Source organism: Malaya genurostris, chromosome 2 (assembly GCF_030247185.1).
Source record: "Malaya genurostris strain Urasoe2022 chromosome 2, Malgen_1.1, whole genome shotgun sequence".
NCBI classification, from domain to species: domain Eukaryota; kingdom Metazoa; phylum Arthropoda; class Insecta; order Diptera; family Culicidae; genus Malaya; species Malaya genurostris.
Window position 1 is genome coordinate 231,691,884 of NC_080571.1, and position 16,877 is coordinate 231,708,760.

The following is a 16,877-nucleotide window of genomic DNA, read 5'->3' on the forward strand; positions in this document are numbered from 1 at the left end:
TTCAAGTTTTCGATTTCCGTAAGCAATCTTGATTAATTTACTACATGGTAAATATTTCTACGCAAACACATTTAGAACGGATGGTATTCACCAGTGGAACAATACCAATTCTTCATGCCGCAACCAACCGTTGTATATCAGCCTAATTGTTCGGTACTAAGCGATGTTTACATTGTTCATATACCAGCTGCAAATGTTTATCCACCACCAAACACATCTTATCTGGCTTGTCACTGCTCTGCGTACGATAAGTCGGAGCGATGTAACATCACCAACAAATGACATCTGACAGTGCGAACTGAGCTGTCATTGACCGTAAGTAGATGCGCGAAGGTCACTGCCAGAATATTATTTTTTTCAATGCCCCAATAACGAAAGATAAATGATTTGTGAAATTGCGATCGACAGATAGTGGATGAACGTTAGAGTTTACATACTGCAGTTTGAACCGATATTGATGAAAAAAACAAGCAATCTTCTTTACCACTAATTGCGTACACAGCAAAGCAAAAATCGTAATTGTCCATTCTTAAAAGGAGATGTAAAAAAAAATCGAAAATCTAGCTTTGATCGAAGATACATATAGTAAACAGTCCCTACTACGGTAAAACTAATACACATTTGACAAATTGATACTCACAAATAATGGTTTGGAACGTTCCACTCCTAGCTTATCAACGTTTCTGATCTATTGAAAGATGGGTTTATTACCATAGAGCGAATGTTGAACCTACTTTCACTTCATCGTAAAACGGGTTCTCAGCATCCACAACAACAACAACACTGCAGACCTCTGGACAGTGACCACTAATCGTTTTGCTCAGCTGTTCAAGACTGCAGAATGAGTGACTATTAGGCGACAAGCACTGAGGATCACACGAGCTATCATCCCGGTTCACGCATACTGACTGGAGGACTTGGCGTTTGGTGTTACGGGGAAGTTTTTTTTCCCTCTGTATCGCCATCAATACGAAACAACCACCACCTATTGACGAAGTCATCACATTCTACTGTTTGCGATTGAAGGGGAAACTTCTAGGCCATGCGGCAAAGACTGCTGTTGCGCATGTCTTCGCGATAGGGCAAACATACCAATAAATGGAATGTGTTTTCTGACGTATTTCGTTATTTTCTACTGACGAAAATGAATCATAAGGTTCGGGATGTCGGTAGCACTGATAAGGCTGTTTGAAGTCGGTGATGATTCGAAGATCAAGCTTTATACGTACGCGATAAATGGGAAAGTCCATGCACGAATGAATGGAACTGTACGCAGATGTTAACTGTCAGAGTAAATATGCATCGAGTGATTCGAAGAAAAATTCACGGATTTATATTTATTTGAAGCCGACTAGCAGTTAGCATACCACTTAGAGAATATCAGTTATGTTTAGACTGATTTGAATTTAGAGATTTTTGTGAATTTCAGACGGTTCGATAGTGTTATGATTCGTGTTTTACGCAACCTCCTGAGCCTTCAAAATTACGATCACCCGGTACATGTACATCAAAACAAAATGTACAGGGAGCGTATACAAAATCACAGCAATTTTTCAAAGCTAAAAACAAAATCACAAAACAAGTTGACAAAAATATATATTTTTGACGAAATTGAATATTTTGAAATGTTTAAAAGCAGAACAGCTTTGACCAAACTTTATTTTGGAGTTTGCATTGCTCATTGTCAGCAAGCCTTTAGTCTATTATATAACCCTGACTAGTAAGAACGATCTGGAATATTTGTAATAGACTTGAGGTTTCATAATTTTATATGGTTCTTAAAACTATGAATAAAAATTCCAATTTCACACCTCAGCTATGCAATTTTGCAGCAATTCAGTTTGCGAAGATGCCAGGACAAGGGGAGGACGCTTAGAACAATGTGCCAATCACACACTAACACAATGCATTTATCAATATTGGCACTTTCGTTTTCATACAGTTGCACAGTTGCGGCACACAAAGGACTCAGTTTTGACAAGTAGCTGTTTCATGGGGAACAGCGTGGCACACTTAGACTCACAGTATATCACGTGTTTTTTTAGAGGCACAATATAGTTTGTGTTGAGTGACTCTCCCCTTGTGCCAGGATAAATATGGAATGTAGGGTGTTTCCCGCGGACCCACACGGACCGAAGAATGCGGCCAACATGAATATTCACCAACGCCATATGGTAGACTCTCATGAAATATTCAATTCACCGGCCACTGCCGATCACCAGCTGAAGGCTGGATCTGCCAAAGTCAACCACTGCGACCCAAATATGACATTACTCAATGATACAACCCTTGTTTTAAGTTAGTCGTAAATTAAAATTAGTAAAAGCCCTTGGCATCTTAGAGCTTAAGGAGTGTGCCTTAAACATTATATTCTTGAATAAAAAAAAATTGAATGTCTATATCAGGATAAATACAGATGAAGTAAATGTTCTAAATGATCAAATCAAATTATTTTCAGTGTTCAATTCATTCTTCTACGTAACGGCTTGTTTTGCTATTACATTTTTCGGTCGGATAGTATGAACACTCACATTTTATTCACAGAAACATGAGCAAATCAGGAATGCATTTATTTCAGAGATTTTCTTTCTCTTTGCCATGTACTATTACAAAACGTGTCAATTTAAATGCTACTCTCGACCGATTATTTAATTTAAATTCTATAGATTTAGCTTGCATATCAGAAAAATCCTCAAAAAAAGAAACTTTTCCTTCCCTAATCAGATGGATCTCAAAGTTTTGTTCATAAAAAAGCAAAGCCTACACAATTCGAAAAATTCTTGTGATTTTACATCTTATCAGATGCACATAAATGGAGCGTCATATTTTACACAAATTTATATTCAAGAACATGTAAAATTGTGTGATTTGAAAATTACATGGCTTTAAAAGGAATGGAATAAAAATCAAAAGATCGACAGCAAAAACGCGGCTTGAACCGAAAAACATTAGATCACATAGCACACCAGTTAGTCGCGAGAGCCACAGAAGCACATATCTGCTTGACTGGTAAATCGTGCATATAAATTCGTAGAGTCTCACTTGCTAGTCGAGTGCAAATTACACTCTGAGCCAGTAAATTTCTGTGCGAATGGAATATTGCGTCATTTGAGAAGTTAAGTAGTTATGAATTGTATCGTTTGTAGAATTATGTCACCTGTAAAATTCATAATTTCTTTCTGTGTAGGAATTAAATTCCTTTCGTGGAATTTGATCTTCAGTTTCAGCAGACCTCGCTGCCAATTAATAGCGAACAGAACCATTGAATAACTAGTACTATAATCCGACTGACAATAAGAATCTTACCAGATCGAGGTTCGAACCATGTTACATGACAACTGGCTTTTAAGAAAAGCGTTCTATTTGTTCATAGATTAAACCCAAAAATAAAAATGTATTATGATTCTGTAAAGATATAGTTTCACTTTACACTACACCGTTTTCTGATTTTTTACCACATCATTTCTGTTCATTTTTGCCTTTCTCATGTAGAAAAGCTATGCAATCACTGTGAAAACCGACTTTACAACCGAGGCCCAGTGGGCCGAGTACTATATACCATTCAAAGTAGTTCATCGAGTTCACAAAATGTCTTTGTATGTATGTGTGTGTGTTTTTGTCTGTGTGTATGTGACAAATAATGTCACTCAATTTTCTCAGAGATGGTTGAACCAATTTTCACAAACTCAGATTCAAATGAAAGGTCTTATGGTTTCATAGCTCGCTATTGAATTTCATCAGAATTCCGGTTCCGGAATAACAAGGTAATATGTGCAAATTTGTGAGAAAATGTGCACTCAATTTTCTCGAAAATTTCATAACCGTTTTTCACAAGCTAAGATGCAAATAAAATATTTTGAATTTTTTTGAATGGTCCCCGATAAGATGATCCAGATCCAACTTCCAGTTCCGGTATTAGAGCGCGATAAATGAAAAATTTTCAACTTCAATAGTATGTTTTCACCAGTGATGGCGAAACGAGATGCAAATTTTTATAAAACTTTCTGGTAAATTCATCTAGTTGGCAGATCTAATTAGTTGGAGGATATATAAACCTATTTTGGGACAAATAGTCACCAATTTCCGCTCCCGACGGCATCTATAATAGTGAAGAAAGTTTTAAAAACGAAACTCACTACGATTTCTCAGCAAACGGATAAACCGATTTTCACAAAACTTGATTTAAATAAAAAAAAGTCTCATTGTCTTCCAGTTCCGAAATTATATGGCGATTAGTGTCAAAACTTTCAAATCGTCATACAAAATGATCATGCAAAATTTCAGGAGAAAAATCTGTAAATCTGTATCGGGGGATCCAAATTCTGTATTGAAAATCTGTATATGAAAAATAATAAGAAATTAAAGCGCAATGAAATGAAAAAGTTATTGAATCGAATCCGAAAATGCCAGCTTTTTTTTGTTTAAAAAACATCGTGTAGATTTCTTCTAAGACCGACATATACGAGCGTCAAAAATGACTCATTTTTACTCTACACGGAAAAAAATCCGTTACTACTGTCATGATTAGAAAATCATGAAACCAATCATTTCAACTTCTCATGAAACCATGAGCAATAAGTTTTTTCCCATGAAAATTAATCATGATCCGGAAATGCGTTACTTGAAGAATGTATTTCTTTCAAAACTCGTAACTCCAATTTTCTACCCGGATATCACTTTGAACCCTCTGCCTTAAGTGATGTGATGGATTGCTCAATAGATTGATCGTAAGGCAAAAAGTAGTCATTGAAAAGCAAGAACTACTGAGAATGTTTACTTGATCATGAGGTATATTCATTTCATAATTGTGTTGTTTTACCCAACGGCTGACAGAGAATTGACAACATAAAGATGATTAACCGAAAGTTGACATTATAAGAGACTAAGCACGGTTACGCTTTTCATTTTGGCAAACATAAATGTTACATTTTGAATGAATATATCTGAATGTATTCCCACAAATTTAATGTGAATACTGTTGTTAGAATAATATTACAATTATTATTATTGTTAAAATAAAATTATTTTAAATAACACGTTTTTGCATTTGCGATGTTTTGAAACAGTAAAAGGCAATATCAATCCGCGGCATTTGCAAGAGTTCCTTCGTTTAAGTGTTTAAATTCTGAAACAGAAAATTTAAAACTGGAGCAACTAACGCAAGTAAACACGTTATTTTAGGCGTAGTCGTTTCGCATAAACATAATATTTTAATTGTTTATGATTAGTTAAAATCGCTTACAAAATACGTTCATCGCACCATTCCATTTAATTCATATTTGAAATTTTCATATTTTAAAACATAACGCCTGAATTTATGCTGCAAAGATTACCTTCGTTGCAGAAACACGCCTAAAGTTATACCCAACAACGTCAAGCGCGTTGCGTTTAAATTTTAGCGAAATCAATCCAAATGGATCATGATCCGAGAACTTTTAATTATGGTGTATTACCATAACATGAAAATACACTCTTTTCTCCAAATCATGACTCGTTTTCCTCAATTCTAGAATCGAAATTTTGCCCGTGTAGATCCAACACATATTTAATGCATTTTACCATATTGTTAAGTCTGGAAGCATGTTAATTTTCTCGTCTGCTTTAAAAGTAGTGTATGTTCGACTCATATGTAAATGATCCTTGTAAAAATCAGTCATTTTACTAATTACGTTCTTATGTTTTGAGTCATATGCGGATTTACGTTTTCGATAAGTTTCATTATTTTTTGCAGTGTAAAGTTTATTGTAATGTTATTGGCAATCATATCATTTTAGTATCTTACATTATGACCAAGAACACCATCTTTCCATCTTATCAGAAGTAATTTCTATAAAACATAGAGCTACCACAATTCCAAGAAAAGTTAATATACACTCCAAAAAAATTGAATAATACAGGTAACTTAATTCCTCATACGATGTAATTCATAAAGACCTAATCTGTCAAATAACGGAAACTTCATTTGTAATGACTTAATGTTGAAATAGCTTGAGCTTACTGGTTTTGACTGTAACTTGCATTCTGATAGTAGGTGCGACTGTATGAATTTAAATGCACCTTTTACCAACCAAGCAGATGTATGCTTCTGTGTCTCGGTCGATTAACAGATGTGCTTGCGATCCAACGATTCTCGGTTCAAGTCGCGGCGTTGCTATCAGTATTTTTTTTTATTTGAATAAATTTCATGTCATGGAATTTTAGACACAATATTAAATGTTCTTCCATGTAAATTTGCGTGAACTGCGACGCTCCATTTATATACATCCAATAAGATGTAATATTACAGAGTTTTTCTAAGTGTGTAGATAAACCATCATTAACAAATGGAACCATTTTTAGTGATTACCTTCCTTGATATTCTGTTTAATTCAATTTGTATTCATTCTTTTTGCCTTTCTCATATAGAAAAGTTATGCAATCACTTGAGAAATCGACTAGTAAAATTGACCCTGAGAGCCAAGTGTCCTATCCCATTCCACACAGTTCATCGAGCTGTGTGTGTGAAATAATGTAAGGATGAAGCCATTTATTTAGTTCCAACAAAAACTGCCATGAACGTCAGAGAGAACTTGTTGCGTTGCGAAGCGACTAGTGACTGATCGCATCGCGCTCGCTTTGACATACTCACACGACTCCTTGCGATCTGTCAAGCATCGCATCGCGTGTCGCTTTCTCTCTGGCTTCACCCTAACTCATGTTCCTCGGAAATGGCTTGACCGATTTTTACAAACTTAGACTCAAATAAAAGGTCTTATAGTTCCATAGCTTGCTCTTGATTTTCATCCGACTTCCAGTTCCAGAATTATAGGGTAAAGTGTGTTTAAAATTGCACACTATCATTTAGAGCGATACTAAAAGGATAAAATTCTTCTATATCTGGCTGAAAACTGATTTAATTTGTAGGCTATATTAATTACATACTAAACGTTCCTAACGGTTTTCAATTTCCGGAAGTACCGAAAAAAGTGGTCAAAAACTCTAAAACGATATTCACTCAATTTTCTCAGAGATGATTTGGTTAATTTTCACGAGCTCAGGCTCAAAGGTCCTGTAGTGTCATAGGTTACTGTTGAATTTCTTTCGGGTTCCATATGGTAAACTGTGCTTAAAATTTCAAAACGTCATCTAGTGCGACAATGCAAAATGAGGAAAAATTTGTAATGTGTTCAAACAAATCGCCTATTCTAAACTAATAGAATGTTTAAAGTTATCAAGAACTCGATTGAAGCCATTCAAGATCGATAGAAAAGCTCTAAGCATCTTCTTCAATTATAACATGAGGTGACTATCAAGAATAGTCATTGAACAATATTCAATATTTCGTTACAAAATAAGTTAAATATTAAGTTTTCGGCACACATTTGTAAAACTAAAAATTTCACATAGTTTAAAATAAATTTTCCTATGCAGAACGGTACCAATCATCAAGTCCTATACCCGATAAAACATTAAAACATGGTCCATCACAACGACTAGTAGAGCGTAGCATATAGAATGAACCGCGCTGAGTAGAGCAAAAAGACACATACGAAAAAATGAATGAATGCAGAACCAAGCAAACAGCTGCGAACTTGATCGTAAGTTGGTTCGATTACTAGTGTATGTGCCTGAAAGTTGCTCTGTGTTGCTTTCCTATAAATGGATGCGTTGAAAGCGGCTCAAATAAAGTTGTTAATTAAAAATAAATTGGTCCTTCAACGTAACAAATGATTCATGTGTTCGTGTCACCTAGAAAAGACGAAGACGAGCCTTTCTCTGCCACTACACGTTAAAGTAGTATTATAAACAGCTGTTCAATCAAAAACAGTACAATTGTCTTTATTAATGTTAGGTGATACATCACAAATCACGCATCATTTTCTCTCTCGCTCATTTCAACATTGTCGCTCATGCCATTCCGGTAGAATTCATTTCACGTCAAGTTTCACGTTGTTTCCCAACGAACTTTGATCATGTGACGATCGACATTGATTTTCAGGTCGGTGTTTTTACTTCGTCACCATCAGCATCGGCATCGTGGCAAACACTGACCGCGACCAACGTGACATTGACATTCGTCTGGGGCAATTTTGTGGGATTTTGTGCGATTACACTTCTGGTGCTACCGTGCGTTACTGAAATACTGTGGGTGGTAGATAGGCGTGCTTGTGTGCGATAGGCCGTACTTCTTAGAGAAAACAGACCACATTTGTTACGGTGTCGTAGCCAAAGCTCGTTACGAATTTGAAAACATTTTTCATAAAAAATTGTCAGTTCTATTAACATGATCTAGTTGTTTACTTTAATATAATACTAATACCGAGCATTGATCGAAGCATGTTTTTTTTATTTCACTATGGTAGACAACTAATGGTGCATCTCCTTTAGTCGAAGAATTATCTTTCGTAAGTCCGTTAATTTGCACATTCTAACGAACACACGTGATAGAAGGATGACACGGCTGTCTCACGCAAATACCTACGTCAAAATTTGTTTGTCTCGTTGAATAATGACCGTCATTAGCAGTAAAGCGTGTCTCCCAAACGAGGACGTCAGTTTTGGGGGCGAGTTCGAAGATCATACCAACGACAGCTGTGCTAGTAAATATTCGCTTGTAATCATCACATCTATCGTCCCACGACAAAAGGGCCTAACTCCGAATGACTTACTTTTTCTTTCACGAATTACCAGATTGATTTTATATTTGACGATTAAATGCTTGCATACCTCTAAAGCCAAATCCCCAAATTTTCGATTTATATTGGAATTTGTGAGGAAATTTTCGTAATGGCTGTGCAATGATTAAAGAAGAAAGTTAATAAAGAGTGGTTCACATTTGCAGATAGGCTCTTTTGTCGCGGAATGATCAATTTTTCGGATGAAGATCGAGCAGAACCTCTAAACGTTAGTATATTCGATCTCCCGGAATAGGATAATACTAGAATGATACATGAAAATTGACTCTGGCTCAAGACACGACCACCGTTCTACTTTGCTCTATTTGTAAAACAAAGTTGAGAACCCTGTCAATTTCCAAGTTTGGCACGACTTCAGTATTTAATTAAGCAATTTGGCACATCTTTGACACACTAATGGAGATTTATTAGTTTTAATAATCAATTTTAGTTGCATGTGTAAAATTGGATACTTCCATCTGGCCAACGCGATGTGCCATGATCGCGTTGTGCTCTCAAGTATTATTTTTTATGTTTTTCGAATATGTGTATTTATATTCAAGGTCTCGGCAGTTTTATTCCTTTACCAAAACACAAAAGCACTTACTTAGGGGGAAAACTGTATACTGTGAGTTCTTTTGAAATTCATCGTACACGAACTAGAAGAATTTCTTATGCATCTTGTAGTTAAGGCATTTTCAGTTACAACCAACTTAAAACTCAACAATAATCAATGCTTCAAGCTTTTAGCCCTATTATTATTTACATGGTTTGGCTGTTATCATTAGGAAATCAATTACTTTCTCGAATCAGTAATTTCTGTTATAAGAAAGATTCTAAAATTACTTATCATGTGGACAGGAAGATAATCCACTAGGTAGCTATTACTGAGCTATTAGCTGGTATTTCTGTACCGTTTTCCACCTTTTGAGGAAATAAGCTAATGTGGATCACTTGATGAAAATATGAAAAGTCTCAAGGTGAAGGGTAGAAGATTTTTAAGATTAACATCAAAAAATTCCACCGCATCTTTCTTTTTGCCTTTCTCATATAGAAAGGCTATGTAATCACTGTGAAATCTGACTTTTTAACCGATACCCGGAGGGCCGAATGTCATACACCATTCGACTCAGCTCGACGAACTGAGCAAATGTCTGTGTGTATGTGTGTGTGTGTGTGTATTCACACGAATGTATGTAACAAAAAATTGCACTCACTTTTCTTGCAGATGGCTGAACCGATTTTCACAAACTAAGATTCAAATGAAAGGTATCATGGTCCCATAGCCGGCTATTGAATTTCATCCCTATCCGACTTCCAGTTCCGGAGATATTGGATGATATGCACCAAAAAAAAGGAAAAATATGCACTCACTTTTTTCGGAAATGGTCAAACCGATTTTCACACACTAAGATTCAAATAAAAGGTATTCTGGTCGCATAGCCTGCAATTGAATTTTATTTGGATCTGACTTCCGGTTTCAGAGTTACATGGTAATACGTGAAAATTAGAGAAAAAGTGTGCATTCAATTTTCTCTGAAACTGCTCAACCGATTTTCACAAACTAAGATTCAAATGAAAGGTCTTATAGTTTGTGAAAAATTTCTAGAACATTTTATCCAGATCCGACTTCCGGTTCTGAACCTAAAGCATGATAAGAGAAAAATTACCCATTTCATTAGTATTTTTTTCACAAACGATGGTCTAAAACATGTACAAACCCCATAAAGCTATCTGATAATATTTTTCTAGTTTGCAGAACTTGTTAGTTTCAGTTCGTGCTCTCATCTCATCAGACACAGTTGCAAATCGTTTACGGTCGAGACAACAGAAACAAAGACAATACAGTGTAGTGAACAATAGAGTGTACGAAATGGGCAAATACGATTTAACAAAGCCTGAAACTTGGCCTACAAGACCAAATTCAATTTGTATTGATTTCAAGCGCTGCAAAGTTAGACCAGCAGAAAATGAAATTGAAATCTTACTTAAAGAACGAATGCATCTAGACGCTAATAATGTAAGTGAAATTAAATTCAACAAGGCGTCTAACTGTGTGTACATTATGTTCAAACGTGAAAGAGATGCAATTGCATTCGCTTCGGTCAACAATGAGGTGCATAGTGTTGATCATGACAATGTTAAATATAAAATCCCTGTGTACATGGTGGACAATGCAATAGAAGTACGCGTGCATGACCTTCCCCCGCAGACCAGCGATGGGTATGTTCGGGAAAACATGTCGCAGTACGGTGAAGTTCTTACCATCGAAAAGGAAGTATGGCGGAACTTTTTCCCCGGTATCCGGAATGGCGTGCGAGTGGTACGTATGCAACTACGTAAAGCAATTCCATCTTACATCGTTTGTGGTCAAGGTGGAATACATCCGTGTAAAACGCTGATTACGTATGAAAATCAACTGGTTACATGTCAGTTTTGTGAACAACATGCACACTACGGCAAACTTTGCACTGAAACTGCGAAAACAAACAAAACAAACAGAAACAAGGACAACCGCTCAACAACGGAAACTAGTGAATGCAGTGCTCCTGTTTCAAAAACACCTTCACCATCTAACCAAACAACAACTGCAACCAATGTACAACAAGGCGCTTCTACAGTAACTAGCAACGAGATCAAGACTGCGGATAACAAGGAAAACGAAAAGAAGACGGAAATCAACAATGCCACCGATGCGTCAATGGACGACGAGGTGAGCCACGAACAAAGTGCCCCTCAAACCTCGCAGGAGGGAAATGGAAGTTCCACTCCCCCTAGAAAAAGGGTGACAACGATCGAATACAAAAAATTTTTTATTCAAAAAATCGCTTGTACGCAAATAGGCCTGAATAAAAATATCTTTTAAATAAAAAAAACTTGTTAGTTTGTGTATTTCCTGTTCCGGAAGCACCGAAAGTGGCTCAGAAAAACTTAGAAAATAGAACTTCGAATTCTCTGCGATGCTTGAACCGATTTTCAAATATCTTGATTTGAATTAAAGCTAATATTATCTTTAAAGCTACTGTGAAATTTCATCCGGATCCGACTTCCGGTTCCGCAGTTACAGGGCGATGAGTATCGAAGTTTTCAGATAGCCATATAGAATGACAATATGTACTACACCGAAAGAAGAAGAAAACTCAAAACAAACGATGCGTGCTTGGTTCTATTTCGTACACACAATCGGAACGGTTACGGATGTCTGCTACTAGTGTGTAATATTGGTGAAAGACGGTGCTGCGGTTGATAAAAATTATAGCTATTTTATGATCAGTACGACCGAGAGAATAAACGAATGTAAATGAACTCAATTTTTTTTGAAAAAATATGAAATTTTCACATCCGGTAGTGCAGTAATACCGTGTCGATGGTGTAATGATGTCAATAATAATAACGAAAGTAATAATCCTACTACATGTTTTATGATGCTGATTCATGCTGTTTAGCTTGACTTACATATGCAGAAGTAGCAGAAACGCAGGTTCGCTTTGTTTGTTAGATTTCGTTTAATTGTTTTAATCGGAATAGAGCATGAGATAGTAAGTCTAGGTTCAACTAGGTTCAAAACTGTTCCAATTTTTAGGTCATATTTGTGTCTGGTAAACAAACCAACTTCGGCTATCCCGGTCATCTGAATCCGGTTTCGGAAGAATTAGAAATGGTGATTTAAAACTGCAAAGACTCACTTTCCTTCCAGGTGGCCAAATCGATTTTCACAAAATTATAGGTTCAAAAGAAATTTTTTGCAGTTTCATACGGAATTCCTAAATTTGTTAGGGATACCACGTTCGCCGACTATGAGAGTCTGTAACCAAATAAATTATTGGTAGCCCCATAAATGATTTTCTGAGTTTTATCCAAGTCCGATTACCGGTACATTTTTTCCAAAATTCAAATATTCAGAGAATCGTAAAATAATTTTAGGTCATATTAGTTTATGGCTAAATAAAGCGAATCCATATCGATATTCAGCTGTCGGTTCCGGAAGTACCTGTAATAGTAAGCAAATGTTATAAAATGGAGCTTACTTCCCTTTTTCATATATGATTGAAAAGATTTTCATTAATTTAAATTCAAAATGTGCAACAGGAAACAGTCTAAACCGAGTATCACATATTAGGAAATAATGTCATTCGATTTTCTCAGAGGCGTGACCGATTTTCGCAAACTTAGATTCAAACGAAAGGTCTTATGGTCCCATAGCTCGCTATTGAATGTTATCTTTATCGGACTACCGGTTCCGGAATTAAAAGGTAATACATGCAAATCTATGAGAAAATGCGCATTCAATTTTCTCAGAAATTTTTAAACCGATTTTTACAAACTAAGATGCAAAGATCTTGGAACTTTTTAAAAAGTCCTTGCAAAGTTGAACCAGCTCCGACTTTTGGTTTCGGTATTACGGTATTACTTTTGAAAATTTTATTTTTTTCATAAAAATTACTGGTAAATTCATCTATTTGGCAGACTTTGTTAGTTAGTGGGTATATAAATCTTTTTTGGGACTACTAGTACCCGGTGCACGTTTCCGAACCCACCGGTAATATTGAAGAAAAGCTCCAAAAATGGAACTCACTTCGATTTCTCAGCAACGGTTAAACCGATTTTCACAAATCATGATTCAAATAAAGATCTCATTGTCTTGAAAGATACTATGCAATTTCATCCAGATACGACTTCCAGTTCAGAAATTATAGGTAATAGGCCATGAGTATCAAAACTTTCAAACTGTCATACAAAATGATGCAAAATCGGTTCGCATTAGTACTTGCTGGTATGGAAGAAGAAAACGCAACCGTGTAGCACACAGCTTGCTTTGTTCAATTTTGTGTAGTGTGCAGGGTAGACACATTTGATTCAATATTAATTTGACATAGCTGTCTATGAATTGAAAAGGTGATGATAGTTTATACCAAAAAAAGTTTTTGATTTTATTCAAGTAATGGTTTTGAAATGGTAAAAGCTTTGTTACGGTTCATTTAGACTTGAAAAAGGTGAAACACATGGGAACCAAAAGAGACAATTCTATTTTGTACACCCACTTCGGAAATCCAACGTGAATTTGAGTAAATCAGTGACAATCGATTCTTGGATGGTGAAATTAGCTCCAGGATTCTTGGATGGTTAAATTTCCATACAATTCACTTTAAACAATCATCTTTATCAGCTTCCTGGGCAAAAGTTTTATGTGGTTTCAGCTCGAGAACGTGACACCAACATATATAAATTCGGTTTTGTTAACGACTTCGCAAGAAAATGTTTTATTTGGCAAGTGATTTGCAGTCACGGACAAAAATTTCGGTTTCCGTTACAAATGAGTCCTAATGAGTGTTTGAGTACTCGAATGGTACTATTCAACAAATCACACGAAAGACCTGGACATTTTTGTCGAGACTTGGTTTGCTACCTCAATAGGGAGACATTTCAACATAACAGGGCGGATTTTTTCTTAACGGGCCTATATACCACCTACCGAAAATGAGATAATGAACTCTTGAAGAATAAGAAAATACTCTCAATTCTAACCAACGATACAGATCAAGTTTGAGATTCTTTGACCTTGACATAACACGGAAATATCCCAAGCAATCAAAAATTCGAACAATATGAAATGGCTTGGGTCAAGCATTTTACAAACTTCATGAACAGTATTTTAAACATTTTCAAGCAAGCACTTGAAAATTCACGTGTCGCAACTGAAAGAATTTCTAAGCAATGAGAAACTTTGCTCCTAATTTGTTTGAGACTTTCAAATTGTCCAAAGTTTTTCGTTTACTTTTGAGCAGCAAGAAAGTATATTTTTGCATTAACTGTATAGCGTTTGGTTGCTTGGAATATGGCCTATACTCAAAACACGTTGAATCAACAACCAAACAAAAACAAAACGGTGATTGGAGTATTACTGCTTGATTTCGGACCAATTATTTGACAACTGATTCACAAGATCAGTGTCTTATCGTCTGAATGCCTAACCTAGATTGTAACTTGTTTTGTTTTATTTTACTACTCGTTTTGTGTGTTTTTTTTTACTAGGGCACATGCGATAATGAAACCTTGGTGTCCTTATTCAGTTTCAAACATGGAACCCACTTAAATTGTAATTCGAGTAAAGTGTTTTATTCACTCAGTGAGATTGAAGTATCATAAATGAACAAATTTCAGAACATTTTTCGTTGTACTGTACTGTACATTCATGTACTTGAACTTACTAACGTTCCTAAAAGGAAGTCTGCATTATTAATGGCTGTGTATAATTAAGTCATTGTCCTGAACGCCAGTGAATAATAAATTAATTTGGAAGCACTTTTAAGGAACAGTAATTAATCATAACACCAAAGCTTTTCTTTGCCATAGATGAAATTTTTAATACTTACTTCTAGCATATATCCTTGAGATATCAACGAACTAATTATAGATGTTTTCTATGAATAACGTGAACTGACTCGATGTATCAGCGTTGGACTAACAGTGAAAACAATACTAACAAAAATCACAACTGTTTTGTCACACGGTTTGTTTTTAACGTACAGTGAAACACTGCCACTTTTTCTCTGAATTTGTAAAAATAGTCCATAAATTATTATCAGATCTTTACTAGCGCCATGGTTGACAGTTGTTTTCAAGAAAGTTTAAAATTGTTATGCTGCTGTGACGCGATTCACTGGGCATTAAATCTATCACAATACTTTTTAGGTTGAGATATTTGAAGTGAACTATCAATCAACAAAGTTTTTAAGTCTTTCTTACAATACTGGTCGCTTTGACAATTTAATCGTTCGACTACACAAAGATTCTACAACCGTGTCACCGCGCGGCTTATCGAATACTGAGTGCGATCGCTATCACGCGAATAAAGTTATAGATTCACTGGGACTCATTTCGGGTTGCGAACCATATGAATAACACGAACACAGTTGTCGTAGTTAGTCGCGTTTGCAGCTGAGAGTGAGCGGTTTTGCTTCGACAGTTTCTAGCATATCGCTAAGTTAATTGATTACCAAACCAACTGAGTTTAACAGGATGAGTGTATATGAAGCATGCTTCGTTTATTTGCAGCACATGCTCCGGAGCTGAGGATTAGCATATCGGCCAGTCACGCTTGTTGGTGTATTGATATGTTGTAGACCATCACCTTCTGACCACCAAGCAGAGGAGAAAGCTAGCTGACCAAGTGTTGAAAGAATTTGCTAAATCTCACTGGGAGACATTTCATTTTGATAGTTTGATTTGGCGGTATAACTAGGGTGAGGAAATACCTATATTAAAAGAGGTTCGATAGATTGACTATAAGGGTAAGTTGAAAATAGGTGCATTCGAATCGACTTTTCGCGCCGCTGTTATAGCAGTATTGAACAATTGTCGAACTATTTTTGCTGCGGTATTGCTTCTTAGAGCCGAAGCAAAACCATTGTTTCCGATTTTATCACAATTCGTTGATTGAAAGTCGATTAATCGGCAAATAATATAGCAACTCTACTAATGAGATGACTGTTGCTACAATAGCCCTAATGAGTGTATCGAAAATAAGCTATCCACATACATTTGTGTTGTACGCATGTATTAGTGATGGTTTTTTATGCTCAGATCACAGCATGCTGTGCGTTTGGTTGTGAGCTTTCGTTTGTTTACTTGTTTGTGCGGTTGAAATTCTGCGTTTTCAAAATATCGCGTGTTGAAAAGGAAGTGAAAATTGAGGTTCTGGACACATGGCTAAGTGAGAAGGGTATTACCAAATACAAATATTAATACCCCTAAGTCCCATACAAACGAACCGCCAATGTTTGGTTCACAGCCTGAACAAGTAAGCCTACACTGAAATGAAAATCTTATTTATATTCATTAGATTTGTCATATGAATCATATGCAGAATATAATTCATAAAAATTATATGGAAACTTATAATCTTTATTTAATGTGTACGTAAAATCTAACTGGACGTTATCATAATGAAAGTTATAAAAATATCCCATATAATTTATATGGAAATCCGATGAAAGTCGTGAATAGTTGTGTCCTCGATATTCATCAACTGCTCCAGACTATGTAATTTTAAATCGCTATGTAATTTTAAATCGCTGACACGACACGACACGCTCATCCAACTTCGTTCAAGGATATGCGTTAACGGGCCATGAAATATATATCCGGTACATTTCATTACTCTATCTGTCTAGTAAGATTCATTTTTTTTATTTTCAGTCTCGGGATCTCACTTCTCTTTCG

At 35.9% G+C, this 16,877-nt stretch overlaps 1 protein-coding gene across 2 annotated transcripts in view; it reads right to left on the reverse strand.

Moving 5' to 3' along the window:
- Positions 1 to 15,468, reverse strand: part of LOC131428072 (facilitated trehalose transporter Tret1-like) — a 39,616-nt gene extending 24,148 nt beyond the window's left edge. The window contains exon 1 of one of the 2 annotated variants that reach the window (XM_058591724.1): positions 15,029 to 15,468. The gene's annotated coding sequence lies outside the window, so the exon portion shown is untranslated. Of the gene's footprint in view, positions 1 to 640; positions 1,006 to 15,028 lie in introns of those variants that run through there. The other variant, XM_058591723.1, reaches the window with a different exon arrangement.
- Positions 15,469 to 16,877: the final 1,409 nt, after the last annotated feature.